Source organism: Triticum dicoccoides, chromosome 5A (assembly GCF_002162155.2).
Source record: "Triticum dicoccoides isolate Atlit2015 ecotype Zavitan chromosome 5A, WEW_v2.0, whole genome shotgun sequence".
Classification (NCBI taxonomy): Eukaryota; Viridiplantae; Streptophyta; class Magnoliopsida; order Poales; family Poaceae; genus Triticum; species Triticum dicoccoides.
Window position 1 is genome coordinate 650,841,956 of NC_041388.1, and position 14,089 is coordinate 650,856,044.

The window sequence follows — 14,089 nt, forward strand, 5'->3', positions numbered from 1 at the left end:
ACATTAAGTTGAAGCCAAGGGATTCAACAAGCATGACTTTATCCATGTGCTGATCCCTTGAGATTGCAACTCTACCTAGACCCAATACCTTACTTTTACCAGTGTCAGCAAATGTGATGTGGCTCTTGTCGGATGGACGTAAGGTTGAGTCCATAAGAAGACTTCTTTTGCCAGTCATGTGATTTGTACATCCACTGTCAATAATCCATTCTGAAGACGCTGGTGTCGTACCCTACAGTGCAGTTAGGGGGATAGGCTTCACCAAGAGCATTGTGAAGCAAAAACATTTGACGAACCAGTGGGTTATGAAAGCTTAGATCCAGGTTAGGACTAATTGGGAGAGTAGCAAGCGATTCAGGTACGAAGTACATAGTAAGACCATTCGGGCATTTGATCTTGCGCCCTACAAGATGTTTAAGGTCCCTAGCAATAGCGTCAGATGATTTTGGTTTTCTGCTGGAGACCTTTCCCTACAAAAGAGAGTTAAGCCTTCTTAACCACCCACATCTTCAAGGGTGGCTTAGAAGCAATAAGTCTAAGTGCAGCATCTGAGAATTTTGGCTTTGAAGCCTTAGCAAACAATCTTGCAGGTGGACAATAGTACTCATAAGAATAAGCAGAATAGTTATTGGTCTTATGAACATAGCGGTTTCATGAACCGCTCTCATATTCATATGCCTGAGTATGGTTTCCCTGCAAAACATTTGCGTTAGTGCGACTCAGGTGAGTCCTCTGTTTGTATGAAGCCTTTGGACCATATGAAGCATTTGGTCTGAGGTTTGTCTTCTTCAAGTCAGGTGTCATGAAGACATTCACAGGAAGATTTTTTAGACACCTTTTCGGAACCCAGATCTTCTTCATAGGCGGTCCATTCCTGCAGTTAGTACCAATGTACCTGGCAAACACTTCACCATTCTGATCCTTAAACAGTATATAGTTTGCATCAAAGGATTCATCAATGATAATGGGGTTAGCACAAGTGAAGCCAGTTAGATTGGATGGATCTGCTGAAGGTTCCTTTGCAGCAACCCACATGGTTTTGGGGTACTACTCAGGTTTCTAGTAAGAGCCATCTGCATTCATTTTCCTTACGAACCCTACACCCTCTTTCCTAGGGTTTCGGTTCAGTATCTGCTTTTTCAGGACATCACATAGCGTTTGATGCCCTTTAAGGCTTTTGTACATCCCTGTTTCAAGCAATGTCTTCAACCTAGCATTCTCATCAGCAATAGCGGTGGTATCCTCAACAGAGGGGTTAGTTACCGCATCAACAGTTGAAGATATTGCAACAGCAGTAGCAGTAGAACATTCAGCAACAGAAGTAGCATTATCACGCTCAATGCATTTAAGACATGGTGGTTCAAATCCTTCCTGAGCGGGACTGATCTGTTTGGCGCGAAGTGACTCGTTTTCCGTTTGAAGATCTTCATGAACCGCTCTCAATTTCTCAAGATCTTGCTTCCTTTGAAGATAATCATAGGAAAGCTTTTCATGAGTTATTGAGAGAGTTTCATGACGATTTTCAAGTTCCTGATACTTAACATGAAGATTTTTTATGTCTTCAATTAAGGATTCAGATCGAGTCATTTCAGCACCCAACAGATCTTTGCTTCTGTCTAACAGTTTTTGAATATGTTCCATAGATTTCTGTTGTTCAGTTGCAATTTTAGCAAGTGTTTTGTAGCTAGGTTTTGAAACACAATCAAAGTCATCGTCACTAGATGTTTGATAGTGAGTAGTGCGTGTGTTTACCTTGGCACTGCGTGCCATGAAGCAGTAGGTAGAAGCGGAGTAGTCCTTGTCATTTGCATCGGTGTCGGTGATGAAGTCATTGTCTTCAGTGTTGAAGATGGACTTGGCAGTGTATGTTGTAGCCAGACTTGCAACGCCTGAGTCGGATTCCTCTTCAGACTCCACCTCCGCCTCCTCAGAAGTAGACTCCTCCTCTGAATCCATTTCCTTGCCAACAAACGCACGTGCCTTGCCAGATGAGCTCTTCTTGTGTGATGAAGACTTTGAGGAAGACTTGGAAGAAGACTTTGAGTATTTCTTCTTCTTCTTCTTCTTGTCGTTAGAGTCATATTCCTTGCTCTTCTTCTTCTTTTTGTTCTCATTGTCCCACTGTGGACACTCAGAGATGAAATGGCCAAGTTTCTTGCACTTGTGACATGTTTTCTTCTTGTAGTCATGAGCAGGAGCTTCATCATTCCTTGAACTTGATCGGGAAGACTTTCTGAAACCTTTCTTCTTGGTGAATTTTTGGAACGTCTTGACAAGCATAGCAAGTTCCCTTCCAATGTCTTCAGGATCATCAGAACTGCTATCAGATTCTTCTTCAGATGAGGAGACAGCTTTTGCCTTCAAGGCACGAGTTCGCCCATAGTTTGGACCGTAGATATCTCTTTTCTCCGAAAGCTGAAACTCATGTGTGTTGAGCCTCTCAAGTATGTCAGATGGATCGAGTGTCTTGAAATCAGGACGTTCTTGGATCATCAGGGCCAGGATGTCAAATGAATTATCAAGTGATCTCAGCAGCATCTTGACGACTTCGTGTTTGGTAATCTCAGTGGCCGAGGGCTTGAAGCTCATTTGCGATGTCAGTGAGTCGGTCAAATGTGTGATGGACATTCTCATTGTCATTTCGCTTGAAGCGGTTGAAGAGGTTGCGAAGGACACTGATTCTTTGATCTCTCTGGGTTGAAATGCCTTCATTGACCTTGGAGAGCCAGTCCCAGACCAGCTTGGATGTGTTCAAAGCACTCACACGGCCATATTGTCCTTTGGTCAGATGACCACAGATGATGTTCTTGGCAGTAGAGTCCAGTTGAATGAATTTCTTAACATCAGCAGTAGTGACACCTTCTCCAGCCTTGGGAACGCCGTTCTCGACGACATACCATAGGTCGACGTCAATGGCTTCAAGATGCATACGCATCTTATTCTTCCAGTAGGGATATTCAGTTCCATCGAAGACGGGGCACGCAGCGGAGACTTTGATTATCCCTGCAGTCGACATAGCTAAAACTCCAGGTGGTTAAACCGAATCACACAGAACAAGGGAGCACCTAGCTCTGAGACCAATTGAAAGTGCGTTATATCGACTAGAGGGGGGTGAATAGGCGATTTTTATGAAAGTCTTCAAAACGTGGAAGTTATGAAGACAAATAGTAGAGATATGCCTATTACTATGCAGTGGAAGGTAGACTACACTAGGCAAGCCATGGTCAAGTATCAACAGAGTGAAAGCACAGTGACAAATAGCTGTAGTGTAATAAGGATCAGGTAGGAAGATATTATGAAGCCAAACAGATCATACACTCACGTTGTGAAGACAAAAGATAGAACAGACATGCAATGACTTCACAATGAGTAATCAGTAAGTAAAAGGAAGTGAAGATGAAACCAGTGACTCGTTGAAGACAATGATGTGTTGGACCAGTTCTAGTTGCTGTGACAACTGTACGTTTGGTTGGAGCGGCTAGGTAGTTAAACCTTAGGACACACAGTCCTGAACATGCAGCTCAGGACACCAAGTCCTCACCGTATTCTCCTTGAGCTAAGGTCACATAGTCCTCGCCCAATCACTCTGGTAAGTCTTCAAGGTAGACTCCCAAACCTTCACAGACTTCGTTCACTGGCAATCCACAATGTCTCTTGGATGCTCTGAACGCGATGCCTAACCGTCTGGAGGATGCACAGTCCCCAAGTGTAATAAGTCTTCTGATCACACAGACAAGAAGACTTAAGTGATGCCCAATTCTCTCTGGCTATGGTGGTTAGGTCTTTATCCTCGCAGGGAATTCTCTCTCAAAGGCTTCGAGGTGGGTTGCTCTCAAACGACAAAAGCCGTACTCTCAATCTGAGCAGCCAACCATATATGGTTGTAGGGGGTGGGCTATTTATAGCCACTTGGCAACCCGACCTGATTTGTCCGAAATGACCCTGGATCACTAAGGAACTGACACGTGTCCCAACGGTCAGATTTCAAACTCACACGACAACTTTACTTGGGCTACAAGCAAAGTTGACTTGTCCGACTCTAGACAAGATTCGCTCTCATTGTCTTCACTCGAAGACATAGGTTTTTGGTTTAGGCATCACTTCAGTCATTCTGACTGGTTCTCCTGGACCCCACTTAACAGTATGGTGGTTCCTATGACTCAACACAAAAGAAAAAGAACTATGAAAGATCTAAGTCTTCGAGCTCCATAGGCTTCATATCGTGGCTTCTCTTGTCATAGTCTTCAATGTGAATATCTTCATATACCACCTTTGACTTCAATGTCTTCATACATTTTTAGGGGTCATCTCTGGTATTAAAACCGAATCAATGAGGGACTTCTACCTGTGTTATCCTGCAATTCTCACAAACACATTAGTCCCTCAACTAGGTTTGTCGTCAATACTCCAAAACCAACTAGGGGTGGCACTAGATGCACTCACAGCGCCCCTACCCTCGTGACCGCCTCTCTGATGCCTTGGCGTAGGGCCCAAGTCTCCTGGATCACGTTCGGTGAGAAAATCATGTTCCCGAAGGTTTCATTCCGTTTGGACTCCGTTTGATATTCCGTTTCTTTGAAACACTGAAATAGGCAAAAACAGCAATTCTGGGCTGGGCCTCCGGTTAATAGGTTAGTCCCAAAAATAATATAAAAGTGGAAAATAAAGCCCAATATAGTTCAAAACAGTAGATAATATAGCATGGAGCAATCAAAAATTATAGATACGTTGGAGACGTATCAGGCATCCCCAAGCTTAATTCCTGCTCGTCCTCGAGTAGGTAAATGATAAAAAGAGAATTTTTGATGCGGAGTGCTACTTGGCATAATTTCAATGCAAATCTTCTTAATTGTGGTATGAATATTCAGATTAGGAAGATTCAAGACAAAAGTTCATATTGACATAGAGAATAATAATACTTCAAGCAAACCAACAAAGCAATTATGTTTTCTCAAAGTAACATGGCCAAAGAAAGTTTATCCCTACAAAATCATATAGTTTAGTCATACTCCATTTTCGTCACACAAGAATTCTCTCATCATGCACAACCCCGATGACAAGCCAAGCAATTGTTTCATACCTTAATAATTTCAAACTCATAAACTTTCACGCAATACATGAGCGTGAGCCATGGATATAGCACTATGGGTGGAATAGAATATAATGGTGGGGATTATGTGGAGAAGACAAAAAAGGAGAAAGTCTCACATCAACGAGGCTAATCAATGGGCTATGGAGATGCCCATCAATTGATGTTAATGCAAGGAGTAGGGATTGCCATGCAACGGATGCACTAGAGCTATAAATGTATGAAAGCTCAACAAAAGAAACTAAGTGGGTGTGCATCCAACTTGCTTGCTCACGAAGACCTAGGGCACTTTGAGGAGGCCCATTGTTGGAATATACAAGCCAAGTTCTATAATGAGAATTCCCACTAGTATATGAAAGTGATAACTCAAGAGACTCTCTATATGAAGAACATGGTGCTACTTCGAAGCACAAGTGTGGAAAAAGGAATAGTAGCATTGCCCCTTTGGGGGGGGGCTTCTTTTTTTTCTTTGGCCTTTTTTTGGGACAATGCTCTATTAAATGATGATCATCACACTTCTATTTATTTACAACTCAATGATTACAACTCGATACTAGAACAAAGTATGACTCTATATGGATGCCTCCGGCGGTGTACCGGGATATGCAATGAATCAAGAGTGACAAGTATGAAAAAATTATGAACGGTGGCTTTGCCACAAATACTATGTCAACTACATGATCATGCTAAGCAATATGAAAATGATGGATGTGTCATGATAAACTGGATGGTGGAAAGTTGCATGGCAATATATCTCGGAATGGCTATGGAAATGCCATAATAGGTAGGTATGGTGGCTGTTTTGAGGAAGATATAGGGAGGTTTATGTGTGAAAGAGCGTATCATATCACGGGGTTTGGATGCACCGGCGAAGTTTGCACCAACTCTCGATGTGAGAAAGTGCAATGCACGGTACCGTAGAGGCTAGCAATGATGGAAGGGTGAGAGTGCGTATAGTCCATGAACTCAACATTAGTCATAAAGAACTCATATACTTATTGCAAAAATCTACAAGCCATCAAAAACCAAAGTATTACGCGCATGCTCCTAGGGGGATAGATTGGTAGGAAAAGACCATCGCTCGTCCCCGACCGCCACTCATAAGGAGGACAATCAAATAACTCCTCATGTTTCAAATTTGTTGCATAACGTTTACCATACGTGCATGCTACGGGACTTGCAAACTTTAACTCAAGCACTTCTCAAATTCACAATTACTCTACTATCATGACTTTGATATTACTACCTCCATATCTCAAAACAATTATCAAGCATCCAACTTTTCTTAGTATTCAACACACTCAAAAGAAAGTTTCACAAATCTTGAATACCAAGCATGTCATTATTAAGCAAATTACCATGCTATTAAGACTCTCAAAATAATTTAAGTGAAGAATGAGAGATCAATAGTTTCTTTAAAACAAATCCACCACCGTGCTCTAAAAGATCTAAGTGAAGCACATAGAGCAAAATTATAACGCTCAAAAGATATAAGTGAAGCACATAGAGCAAAACTACTTAGCTCAAAAGATATAAGTGAAGCACATAGAGTATTCTATCAAATTTTAATTCATGTATGGCTCTCTCAAAAGGTGTGTACATCAAGGATGATTGTGGTACACTAACAATCAAAGACACAAATAATACAAGACGCTCCAAGCAAAACGCATATCATGTTGGTGAATAAAAATATAGCTCCAAGTAAATTACCGATGGAAGTGGACGAAAGAGGGGATGCCTTCCGGGGCATCCCCAAGCTTTGACTTTTTGGTGTCCTTGGATTATCTTGGGGGTGCCATGGGAATCCCCAAGCTTAGGCTCTTGCCACTCCTTGTTCCATAATCCATCAAAAGAATTCACCCAAAACTTGAAAACTTCACAACACAAAACTTAAAGTAGAAAACTCGTGAGCTCCGTTAGCGAAAGAAAACAAAAGACCACTTCAAGGTACTGTAATGAACTCATTCTTTATTTATATTGGTGTTAAACCTACTGTATTCCAACTTCTCTATGGATTATAAACTATTTTACTAGCCATAGATTCATCAAAATAAGCAAACAACACACGAAAAACAGAATCTGTCAAAAACAGAACAGTCTGTAGTAATCTGTAGCTAGTGAAAGATCTGGAACCCCAAAAATTCTAAAATAAATTGCTGGACGTGAGGAATTTATCTATCAATCATCTGAAAAAATAATTAACTAAATATCACTCTTCAAATAAAAATGACAGCAGTTCTCGTGAGCGCTAAAGTTTCTATTTTTTACAGCAAGTTCAACAAGACTTTCCCCAAGTCTTCCCAACGGTTCTACTTGGCACAAATACTAATTAAACACAAAAACACAATCAAAACAGAGGCTAAATAATTTATTTATTACTAAACAGGAGCAAAAGGCAAGGAATAAAAATAAAATTGGGTTGCCTCCCAACAAGCGCTATCGTTTAACGCCCCTAGCTAGGCATAAAAGCGAGGATAGATCTAGGTATTGCCATCTTTGGTAGGCAATCCATAAGTGGCTCTCACGATAGTTTCATATGGAAATTTTATTTTCTTTCTTGAAAAGTGTTCCATGCCCTTTTTTAGTGGAAATTGAAATCTAATATTCCCTTCCTTCATATCAATAATCGCACCAACTGTTCTAAGGAGAGGTCTACCAAGAATAATAGGGCAGAAGGATTGCAATCTATATCAAGAACAATGAAATCTACGGGCACATAATTCCTATTTGCAACAATAAGAACATCATTAATCCTTCCCATAGGTTTCTTAATAGTGGAATCCGCAAGATGCAAGTTTAGAGAGCAATCGTCAAAATTACGGAAATCTAGCAAATCACACAAAGTCTTGGGAATAGTAGAGACACTAGCACCCAAATCACACAAAGCATAAAACTCATGATATTTAATTTTAATTTTAGTAGTTGGTTCCCACTCATCATAGAGTTTTCTAGGGATAGAAACTTTCAACTCAAGTTGTTCTTCATAAGATTGCATCAAGGCATCAACAATATGTTCGGTGAAGGCTTTATGTTGACTATAAGCATGTGGAGAATTTAGCACGGATTGCAACAAGGAAATACAATAAATTAAAGAACAACTTTCATAATTAAATTCCTTGAAATCCAATATAGTGGGTTTAGCAACATCTAGATTTTTATTTCTTTCAATCCCACTTTCATCAATTTCATCATAAAGATCTAAATACTTAGAATTTTTAGAACGCCTTCTAGGTAAAGGAAGATCATAATCAGTTTCATCAAGATTCATATTGCAAAACAAAGATTTAATAGGTGACACATCAATAACTTTTAGATCTTCATCTTGATTTTCATAGGAATTGGAAGAACACGCTTTAATAAAGGCATCTTTGGAAGCACGCATCCTAGCGGTTCTTTCCTTGCACTCATCAATGGAAATCCTCATGGCTTTGAGAGACTCAATGATATCATGCTTAGGAGGAATAGATCTAAGCTTTAAAGAATCAATCTCAAGAGAAATTCTATCAATGTTCCTAGCCAAATCATCAACTTTAAGCAATTTCTCTTCAAGCAAAGCATTAAAATTCTTTTGTGAATTCATAAACTCTTTAATACTATTCTCAAATTCAGAGGGCATCTTATTATAATTTCCATAAGAGTTGTTGTAGGAATTCCCATAATTATTAGAAGGATTTCTAGGATATGGCCTAGGATTCAAGTTCCCTCTATAAGCGTTGTTACCAAAATTATTTCTACCAACAAAATTCACATCCATAGATTCATTATTATTCTCAATCAAAGTAGACAAAGGCATATCATTAGGATCAGAAGAAACACTCTTAGTAGCAAATAATTTCATAAGCTCATCCATCTTTCCACTCAAAACATTGATTTCTTCTATCGCATGCACTTTTTTATTAGAAGATCTTTCAGTATGCCATTGAGAATAATTAACCATAATATTATCTAGGAGTTTAGTAGCATCTCCTAAAGTGATTTCCATAAAAGTGCCTCCCGCGGCCGAATCTAAAAGATTTCTAGAAGCAAAATTCAATCCGACATAAATTTTTTTATAATCATCCACAAATTCAAACCATGAGTAGGGCAATTATGTATCATTAATTTCATTCTCTCCCAAGCTTGTGCAACATGTTCATGATCAAGTTGCTTAAAATTCATAATATCGTTTCTAAGAGAGATGATTTAGCGGGAGGGAAATACTTAGAGATAAAAGCATCTTTGCACTTGTTCCAAGAATCAATACTATTTTTAGGCAAAGACGAAAACCAAGCTTTAGCACGATCTCTAAGCAAAAAAGGAAATAGCTTCAATTTAACGACATCATTATTGACATCTTTTTTCTTTTGCATATCACATAAATCAATGAAGCTATTCAGATGAGTAGTGGCATCTTCACTAGGAAGGCCGGCGAATTGATCTTTCGTAACAAGATTCAACAAAGCAATATTAATTTCACAAGATTCAGTATTAGCAAGAGGAGCAAGAGGAGTGCTAAGGAAATCATTATTATCGGTATTGGTGAAGTCACACAATTTGATAGTATCTTGAGCCATCGCGACAAACAAGCAATCCAACACACGAGCAAACAAGAGGCAGGCGGAAAAGAGAGGGAGGATTGAGAGAGAGAGAGAGAGAGAGAGGGCGAATAAAACGGCAAGGGTGAAGTGGGGGAGAGGAAAACGAGAGGCAAATGGCAAATATGTAATGCGAGAGATAGGGATTATGATGGGTACTTGGTATGTTGACTTTTTGCGTAGACTCCCCGGCAACAGCGCCAGAAATCCTTCTTGCTACCTCTTGAGCTTGCGTTGGTTTTCCCCGAAGAGGAAGGGATGATGTAGCAAAGTAGCATAAGTATTTCCCTCAGTTTTTGAGAACCAAGGTATCAATCCAGCAGGAGGTCACGCTCAAGTCCCTCGTACCTGCACAAAACGATAGCTACTCGCAACCAACGCGATTAGGGGTTGTCAATCCCTTCACGGTCACTTACGAGAGTGAGATCTGATAGATATAATATTTTTGGTATTTTTGGTATAGAGATGCAAAGTAAAAAGTAAAGGCAAAGTAAAAAAGCAAAGAAAGATTAAAGTGATGGAGATTGATATGATGAGAATAGACCCGGGGGCCATAGGTTTCACTAGTGGCTTCTCTCAAGAGCATAAGTACTCTACGGTGGGTGAACAAATTACTGTTGAGCAATTGACAGAATTGAGCATAGTTATGAGAATATCCAGGCATGATCATGTATATAGGCATCATGTCCGTGACAAGTAGAACGAAACGATTCTGCATCTACTACTATTACTCCACTCATCGACCGCTATCCAGCATGCATCTAGAGTATTAAGTTAAAAACAGAGTAACGCTTTAAGCAAGATGACATGATGTAGAGAGATAAATTCAAGCAATATGAAATAAACCCCATCTTGTTATCCTCGATGGCAACGATACAATACGTGCCTTGCTGCCCCTTCTGTCACTGGGAAAGGACACCGCAAGATCGAACCCAAAGCTAAGCACTTCTCCCATGGCAAGAACTACCAATCTAGTTGGCCAAACCAAACGGATAATTCGAAAAGACTTGCAAAGATAACCAATCATACATAAAAGAATTCAGAGAAGATTCAAATATTATTCATAGATAGACTTGATCATAAACCCACAATTCATCGGTATCAACAAACACACCGCACAAAGAATATTACATCGAATAGATCTCCACAAGAGAGGGGGAGAACTTTGTATTGAGATCCAAAAAGAGAGAAGAAGCCATCTAGCTACTAACTATGGACCCGAAGGTCTGAGGTAAACTACTCACACTTCATCGGAGAGGCTATGATGATGTAGAAGCCCTCCGTGATGACGGCCCTCTCCGGCGGAGCTCCGGAACAGGCCCCAAGATGGGATCTCGTGGATACAGAAAGTTGCGGTAGTGGAATTAAGTTTTTGGCTCCGTCTCTGTTCGTTTGGGGGTACGTAGGTATATATAGGAGGAATAAGTACATCGGTGGAGCGTCAAGGGGCCCACGAGGCAGGGGGCGCGCCCTAGGGGGGCGCCCCCCACCCTCGTGACCGCCTCTCTGATGCCTTGGCGTAGGGTCCAAGTCTCCTGGATCACGTTCGGTGAGACAATCACGTTCATGAAGGTTTCATTCCATTTGGACTCCGTTTGATATTTCGTTTCTTCGAAACACTGAAATAGGCAAAAAACAGCAATTCTAGGCTGGGCCTCCGGTTAATAGGTTAGTCCCAAAAATAATATAAAAGTGGAAAATAAAGCCCAATATAGTCCAAAACAGTAGATAATATAGCATGGAGCAATCAAAAATTATAGATATGTTGGAGACGTATCACGGGCTGGAGGAGTACGGCGATGTCGTCCGCGAGCTTCTTGAGGACGGTGAACCTGTTGCTGGTGGCAACGATCATCTGGTCCAACTGAGAGTCGTATTTGGCGTCGAAGGCGACCATCCACCAGCCGGTCTCCAATACCGTCTGGAGACGATCCTTGGCGCCATGCCGCAGGCCGGCGTTGTGGACCATCTGGCGCAGCCGCTGGCTGCTCACGAGCATCGCCGCCATGGGTCTGGAGTGAGCTCTTTTGCGCTTAGTGTAGGTGCTTAGGCAAATGCTTAGGTGCGTACGATGTGGTAGATGCATTGGAGGAGGGGCGCCTTTATATGAGGGCAATGAGGGCAAACTGCGTTGCATTCACATCGTGCAGCCTCTTTTCCCGGAACTCCTCCCATTACTTCCCTCATGCATTAATTGAAGGAGGATGCATTGGCCGTTCAACATATCGGGAACCGCTATTCCCTCCCTCGTATGCATTAAAGCCATGTCGGGAACTGCGCCGCCCGCTGTCAAATCGAATACTCCCCCCGTCTAGGTGAGTATTAAGTCATCTTACGAAAACCAAATAGTAAACACATAGGCGTGGTGCATTAACTCTCACGTTGTTTCTTATTTTTTGACATAAATAGAGGAATCAACCAAGAAGAGATGTGGGGCTTGTATGCTTTTAATGACTTGAGACTATCAAACATGACATGCAGTGGTCAGTTTGTTGCACAAGAACAAATACAACCCATGTCAGCACACACACATCTTATATAGCATCACATTCACTGGCTATAAAAGATGAATGAGACCAAATTATATCTCATCTAGATGAGTTCTAGCAAAACTGTATTAATGATACTTAGTACTCCTGCGTCATGTATCATATATTAGTATCATGTAGTACTTTATTTATTTATGAGGTATCCAGATGGCACTGCACCGCCAAGAAAAGAGGGTAACATCAAAATTATGGACTACTTTTTTGAGTATGTTGGTAAGGTCCGGTCATAGTCACTTGTTGAAATCTCTAAAAAGACAAATACTCCCTCCGTCCGGAAATACTTGTCATCAAAATGGATAAAAGGAAATGTATCTAGACGTATTTTAGTTTTAGATACATCTCTTTTTATCCATTTTGATGACAAGTATTTTCAGACGAAGGGAGTAGAAAACAGAGTTAGTGATGATGGTGTGCGTGCCATCCTGCAATATAGGCCGTCGGATTTATATCTAACGGATAGGAAAGAAACTATGGCAATTTTGTAAAAATATACCCACACGTCTCTCCATGTTCGCAAATAAGGCCTTCCCTCATTCAACCTTTTCTCTCACAAGATAAACTACTCATACAAATGCATCTTGATGTTTCGTGCAACGCACGGGCAGCTAGCTTATTTCTTTTAAAATAGTTGCTGCGATAATTGGGTTGAAGTGATGTATTTTATGTCTACCCCGAATGATTTTAGATTCACTAGTAGTAGCAAAGAAAAGGTTGCCTTGTTAATTAACAGAAAACAGGGTGAAAACTATCACATGAGGCCGGTAAAAACAAGGCACACTGGGTTCAGCGTCATCGTCACTACAGCTGTGCGCGCGCGAGAAGTCTACATATCGAGGGGGCTACCGAGCGAGGCACCGAGACACAATGTCTGAGAGAGAAACCAATTGACAGATTATGATCAGATCGAGTTGTCACCCTTCTGCTGTCATTGTTGGGGGGAGGGAGAGAAAGACGTATCGAGAGTGTGCGCGGTAGGCACAGAGGCACAACTAGCGAGTGTGTGTGTGTGTGTGTTTGAAAGAGGATTAGATAGATTATTATCTAGATCGATGTGCCACCCTACTCCTTCGGTGCCGGGTAGTGTGTGTGTATGTTTGAGAGAGAACCCGGTCGATAGATTAGTATCAAGATCGAGGTGTCACCCTACTCCGTCGGTGTTGGGAAGTGTGGGTGTGTTGGGGGGGGCAGTGACACTCACATATCTCTACTCTTATAAAAACAGAGTTGGTGATGATGGTGTTCCTGCCATCATGCAATATAGGCCATCCAATTTATATCCGACGTACAGGAAGGAAACTATGGCAATTTTGCAAAAAGATACCCACACCCCTCTCCGCATTTGCAAATAAGGCATTCCCTCCTTCATCCTTTTCTCCCACAAGATAAACTTCTCATACAAATGCAACTTGATGTTCCGTGCAACGCATGGGCATCTTGCTAGTAGGGAGAAGGAGTTTGTGTGACACATATCTAGCTATATTAAGGGATAGGTAGATAGCATATGTGTGAGAGACATTAGTGGTGGGGGGAATTAAAGGGGTGGGTGTGTTAGACATAGAGAGCGTGTGTGTTTCTGTGTGAGAGACTTGTAGGACGGGGTAGAAAGACGAATTTAACCCTGATGGAGGGAGAGAAATACATGAAGTGCGCGTGTGTGATTCCGATGCCCACAGGGAAATGAGATATGTATGCGTGTGAGAGAGATTGCACAATTCATTCACGTATCACTATCTAGCGATCGTGGATGTGCATCGCTTGAACATAAGTCAATATCTACTTCGTATCGTGGCCAAAGGTACAATATCGATTCAACGCTATAAAGATTGGACACTCACATATCACATTTTTTCTATTTAAATAAGCCTTTTTAGTTGTGC